The sequence below is a fragment of the Dipodomys spectabilis genome, unplaced genomic scaffold (genome assembly GCF_019054845.1).
Source record: "Dipodomys spectabilis isolate Male_0828 unplaced genomic scaffold, ASM1905484v1 ptg000075l, whole genome shotgun sequence".
NCBI lineage: Eukaryota > Metazoa > Chordata > Mammalia > Rodentia > Heteromyidae > Dipodomys > Dipodomys spectabilis.
In genome coordinates, this window is record NW_024870752.1 from 1,400,478 (window position 1) to 1,407,046 (window position 6,569).

Genomic DNA, 6,569 nt, shown 5'->3' on the forward strand with positions numbered 1-6,569 from the left:
GAGAAGAAAATAATGTTATACCATCACCGAGCTTGCATTTATAACTCCTGTTAGAATTTTTCTCTGTGATTGGATTTCACTTTTAAGTGTCATGTTTCCATTTTTGGATGTTATGCTAGGAAAGGCATCTATGTTTAAAAGTAATCCTATTTTGTGATTGTCTTCTATACTTTTCTAATTATACAAGGTTAGTTGACAAACTTAGAAAATTAGGATAATAATGCCTACCCTCAAGGAATATTGTTATAAGGTTTGAATTAAATATTTGAGCCTTTGTAAAACCTAAGGTATGCTATATACTCTATAGATCATTTCTTCCTGTTCACATAGTCTCTTTAGGATCAAAGAGTGTCAGTTTAAAGGCATTTTTTTACTTTTAATTTTATATTTCTAATTGCCACATAACAATTACATATAAGATGCAACGTGAGGTTTCCTGTCTAGGGTCCAGAACTGAATCATGTTAATTTGCCTATCTATCACCTCAAATACTTATCATTTCTTTGTGATGAAGCTATTTGAAATTCTCTCCCTTGGCTATGTTGACCTATATGAAACATCTGCTACTACAATGCGAGACAGATGTGGAGGAGATGGAGCAGGAAGAGGAAGGGTTAGTAACAGGTACGAAGTGAGACAGGAAGAGGGAGTACTAGGAGAGAGTTGTTTGGAGACCCGGCTGAGTCCCAGGCTGTGGCAGCAGGCCGGCCGGCTCTACAAGCTCCGCCCCCTTGGACTGGTTACCACAGTGCTTTAACCCATACTGGGCATTTTTCTATCATATACTAGAGGGCATGCTGAATATTCAGTGTCATATTTCTTTGCAAAGACTCGCAATGTGACTTTTGTTCCAGATTAAAGAATGGGAGACACATTGTTGGTGAGACACAGTGGGATGATTGTGCAGGATGTAGAATTGTTCCTGGGCTGATTGGATGAAAAATATGTCCAGTTCCTGGGCTCAGAAAAATAATAATCATGAAAAGTAGTTCTAGATGTCCCATGTAAACAAAATGCCTCTAAATGCAGGTACCATAGGTGAGGGTGAAGGCTTAAGTGACTGTAAATATCATGCCTTCACATTTTAATTCATTGTGACTTCTAAAGATAGCCAATGAAGACGTATGCATTTGGGATCAACATTAGCTAGACTAAGTATATTACAAGGCCAGGAGATAAGGGCTGAATCTCTTGTAGGTGGAAAATTCAATTGCCAGTATATTTATTTTGAATAGAGAAGCTAATGAGTTAACCATCAGAATAATAGCATAGAATCTTCTCTTCAGCTCTTTTATTAGAAACAGAGAAACAAAAAATTTAATAAATGGATATATCTGAAAACTAAAGCAGTGAAACATTAGTTTTTAACATGAACACACACTTATTCTAAAACTTCCCCGTGTTATTTAAAATCATAAAAATAAAAATTTTGCGTTAAAATTCTATATACCAAAAGGATTAGTAACACAATCAGGCTGTGACTATGTGAAAATTTTGTCTGAAAATAGTAAGAAACAAAATTCTGCATATGGTTAAGGTCTCAACTAACTATTTTAAAATAAGACCAGAAGAAGATGGGAGGAAAATATCCTAAAGTATTCAAGCTGCTTGCTTTTGAATGGCAGTGTCATGGCTGATATTTTTTTTTCAGCTTTATATTTCTATTCCCATATTTCATCTAACCCTCAAGTAGAATAAAACTAATATTTTCTAAAGTAATCATATGTTTAGTAATATACGTATGTCTATTCATTATAATCCCGGACAGTTTGCTTTTTTTTCTTGCTAAATTAAAATTAATCTAATTAGGCTGGGATCTTTCTTATTTGTAATCTCAATTTTAATCCTGTTTTACTTTAAAACAGGATCCCTCCCTCCTCTTCCTCTCCCTCTCCTCTTTCCTTTTTCCTACCCTAAAACGGAGTGTGTGCTTTTTCTGGAATCCAAATTAGATGCCTTAACCTCACTGATTTCAAAGGCTGCAGAGTAACAGCCTCCAGTTTCCCGCCAGCACAGTTGCTGTGACTTTAAGAGTAACATTCCACTCCCCCCCCCCCCCCCACACACACATACCCACATACTTGTCCTCTCTGCACAGCAAGTGCCAAGCAGTGACATCTACTATAGTTTCTAGGACACGATGGTCTCTGCTCCACTGGGAGAAGAAAGAAAAGAGGGAGAAAGCAAGAGAAAGGGAAAACTCGCATAAACCCAGCAATGTTCCCAGAGGACCAACCACTTCCTTGCAGTAATCCTGAGACACTGTTTATGGCTGTTGGGGCTGATAGGAAGCCTAGCTCGGTTGGTCGGTGCTGGAGCTGCAGGGCGCAGCCTCCTCCTCCCGCCCTCCCGCTGTCCATTAATCATGAGAGGCTGTTGCGAAGTCCGGAGAGTGGGAGTTCTGCCTGGAGTGGCCTCTAGCTGTCTCCAGCTCAATGAAATGACCCTGTGTGAAAACTTGTTTTATGAGAGATTGGTTTATTTGTAACTAAACTACTTCCTCCGTTATTTGATAAGCTCAAATATTTGCTACTGATAGTCTGAGAGTGTCACATTTATTATCCTGTTGCAGGGCTTGCCCGACTCCTTTGGACCCAACTAGGTTAACCCTTTGAGAAACAGCAGCAGTAACTTGCAGTGGACCAAGATCTTATTATTTTATTTATTTATTTATAGTAAAAAAGGCCATTGCCCTCCTTCATTCAGTCATCTTTATTAGACCAACTAGATCAGAGGAATCAAAGAGAAACCTTTCTGTTTCTAAAAAACAACAAAGAGCACTCTGGAAACAGGGGTCTCTGCTCACATCCTCAGGTACTAAAGCCTCCTCACACCGGAAGGGAAAATATTGTTTTACTCATCTCAATCTAAAACAATTCTGCACATATGTGAGTTTCTGAGCCCTGATGACTTCCTCTGGCTGTTTTGAATTCCCGTGTATCATTTGTACAGGGCCAGCTCTGGGTAAACCCTGTAGCATTCTGCATTTTGACACTTTGCCTGTTGGGAGCCTGAGCTCATTTGCATTTGGCAGAACTTGTTTCCTGCTTCCCCAGAAGAGGGGGAGGGTGGTGAATGCTTGTGCAGTATTCACGCAAAAGGGCTCCAAGGGCTTTCTGGACATATAAAACTATGTTTCCAAGAATTAAATGAAGCAGAATGAGGCAGATTTCATTCGAAATAAAAAAAAAGGAAGGAAGGAAGAAATACAGGCTTTGTTACATGCAACACACTTGGAAAAATCTAAATTAAAATATCTCTTTTAACACACTCACATTGGGAGTGTTTTCTCTAGCTGGTTACACAGAGCACTCAGTGAATGCCGAAGAGGCTAAGGAAATAACCACTTATGTGTGGCAAAATGTTCCAGCCTTGCAGAGATTTTCCCAAAAATCATTAGACCCACCAAAATGCTTTCCACTGGCGAGGTCCACACCTTCTTCGTCAGAGTTTCCACACTTCTCCTGCCTCCAGACCATCCATCTGTATTTCCTGAGACAGGCAGTCATTTTGTAACTGAAAATGTAACCGAGTGTATACTCATAAGCCAGGGATCTCCTTGACTGTGGCCCCAAAATGAATTTTCCTCCTAACTTGCTTTAAGCTCACATTCCCTTCCTACCTCTCAAAGGAAGTCAATTGAGAGCAGCTACACTCCGAGGACTCACAAGAAAGGACTCATACTGGGAAGGAAAGCTAGGCAAACCTGTGCGGTCATGATGGTGGGTGGGAGGGATGAAGGAGTAATTGGATGGGTATCTACCTCTGGTTTCTTTTAGGCCCATTTCCTAGCAGCTAGACTCTCTATGTCATTGCCACAACTGCTAATTGTTGATACAAAGACTGGCCCAAGGGACAAGCCTGATTTGTGATTATCTGTAGTAGATTTTATATTTACAAAGTGTCAAGTAATAATATCAAATAGATTTTGCTGTTTAGTTCCATCTCCTCCTTCTTCTTGCATTTGTTTGTTGTTTAAAACTGCATAAAACAACAACAACAAAAACCCACCACCATGGGTTTAGTCTCTTGTACTTTATTATTTATTTATTTACTTTGCTGGTACTAGGTAAAACTCAGGACCTTGATCTTGCTAGCTTGCCTGACACCCTACCACTTGAACCACAACTCTAGCCTAGTTTTTGTTAGTTATTTTCAATATGGACTCTTCCCAGGCTGTCTTTGAACTATTATCTTTCAGATCTCAGTCTCCTGAGTAGCGAAGATTATAGGCATGGGCCACTAACACTCAATTTCCTCTCACACTATTTTATTTTAAACCGTATAGTGTCATACAGCTAATCTTGAGGACTTTTTCATTTTATGTGACTAAACTGTTGTGGACATGAAGTTGTAATTTTCTCTCATCTGGCAACCACCTTGTCCATCCACGAACTTGAAGAATGAATACCTCATACAAAGTACCACCAGGTAGTGTTGCTTCTCCTGGGCCTGTTTTATTCCACTTAGCATAATGTTTCTTCCAGGTTACCACGTGTCACATGATTTCTGTGCTTAATTACATTTTTATTATCTTTAAGCAGTTGTACAAAATGATTACCATTCAACATGACAATTAATAATGTAAGCACAATTGCATCTTGATCATTAGCATCCCTTTCCTCATTCTCCCTCACTCGCCCAACCTGATTTCTTTCTTTTTATGGCTGAATATTATCCCATTGCATCTGTAGGCCACATTGTATTAAGGCATTCATTTGTTGAAGGACATGAAGATGGTTTCTACTTTTTTGGCTATGATGAATAATACTGCAATGGACCTGAGAGTGCAGATATGTATCTGATAATGTGTTAGTGCCAAAATATATAAAGAACTATTATAACTGAAAGACAACAAACAACCAAATGGAAAAGGAACTTAAATAGGCCTTTCTCACAAAGGTGATAAATGGCCAGTGTTTGTTTCTGCAGCACATATACTAAAATTGGAACCATACAGAGAAGATTAGCATGGCGCCTGAGCAAGGATAACACGCAAATTCGTGAAGCGTTCCATATTTTTAAGGGAAAAAAAAATCATTTAAATAGGGATACAGGTGTACCCATTCCAACAATGAGATGTACAAGTCATTATGTTGAAAAACGAACTTTACAACTTGGGGGGGGGGAGGAGAGGGCTGGGGGGGGTGTGGAAAAGGAGAGGAAGGGGAAACAAAGGAGGAGGCAACAATGCTTGATAAGAAATGTACTCATTATCTTCCCATGTAATTGTAACCCCTCTGTACGGTATTTTCACAATTTAAAAAAAATGGCCAATAAGTAATACATATAAAAAGCAAGATGCTTAGCATCAGTAATCATCTGGGAAAAGCAAATTAATACTACAATGATCTATCATGTCATACCAGTTAGGAAGACGATTATAAAACAGCAATGGCCAAAACAGAAAATACCTTGCGTTGTCAAGAATGTAGGGAAATTGGAACTCTTGTGCTCTATGGTAAAAAATTGTTTCAGAGACCTAGGAATACTGGTATCGCCAACCCTTATTGCCACTATGACATCTCTTCTGGTGGCCACTTAATTCCCGACATCTTGATATCTTTTTCTCTTAAAAAAATATAACTTCATTCACCTTATACAGGGCTGCTCTAAGAATTAATTGGAACTAAATTGGATGAGAATTTTCTAAACTGCAACACATCGTAGAAATGTTTATTGTTACACAAATAAGCAAAATGTCAGTTTTGTTTATCTTTTTCCCCTCAAAAAATAGAAAAGTAAGGCATTTTAGAATTTGAGTTTGCATGGTCTGGAGGGTTTGACAGGACCTATGAATTCCAGTTAAAAAATCAAGGCAATTCTGAGCAATCTTGGATAAGTAGTTTGGTCTTAGCATTGTTCATTCATTCATTCATTCACTCAATATTAAGTGCCTGCTAACATTAAACCAACCTCCCAAGTTTGAAATTAGAAGCACCTACGTATTCTGCTATTATCAATCTATCAATCACATAACATAATTTTCAAACCAAGAGTAACATGGATTATTTTACTTTGCTATTACTGTTAATTTGTTTATTCTTTAAAATGGACATACTGTAGTGTCAACCTAAAACAAGACAATGCGATATTGCATAATGAAAAAGACACTATATAACAAGTTAAGCTTTTTCTGAACTTCCATTCCATAGAAGTTCTTTCCTTAATATTTTCATCAACACATTTCATTCAGCAATAAAATGATTTCTTCCTGCAATAAAAAATCCAAATTAGATTTCTTTATAGGCCAGAAAAGTTTGCCAAACATGCTTAGGAAAATCCCTGTGACTTCATGATTCGTCATTTGTATTGAAAGTTAGAAGGTGGGAAAATGGGAGAGAAAAAATTCACTAATACAGCTTAAAAACAAATGATTCATTTCTTAAACTTTTTTTTTCAGAGAAACAGATTCAAGTCAAATTATAGGTCTGACAAACCATAATTAAGTCATAAGAAGAGTTATGAGGGACTGAGAGGTAAAGAAGTTCATGTTTCAACTTATATATCAATTTCATTTAGCATCACTAAAATTAGGTCTTTCCTGCTACAAATTCTTTTAGTTTCTG

General features: G+C 37.8%; 1 non-coding gene across 1 annotated transcript; it reads left to right on the plus strand.

The window, feature by feature from the left end:
* Positions 1 to 4,916: 4,916 nt before the first annotated feature.
* On the plus strand, positions 4,917 to 5,023 carry LOC122110193. Its single transcript, XR_006147846.1, has one exon. It is a non-coding gene; the product is annotated as a U6 spliceosomal RNA (small nuclear RNA).
* The last annotated feature ends 1,546 nt before the right edge of the window (positions 5,024 to 6,569 follow it).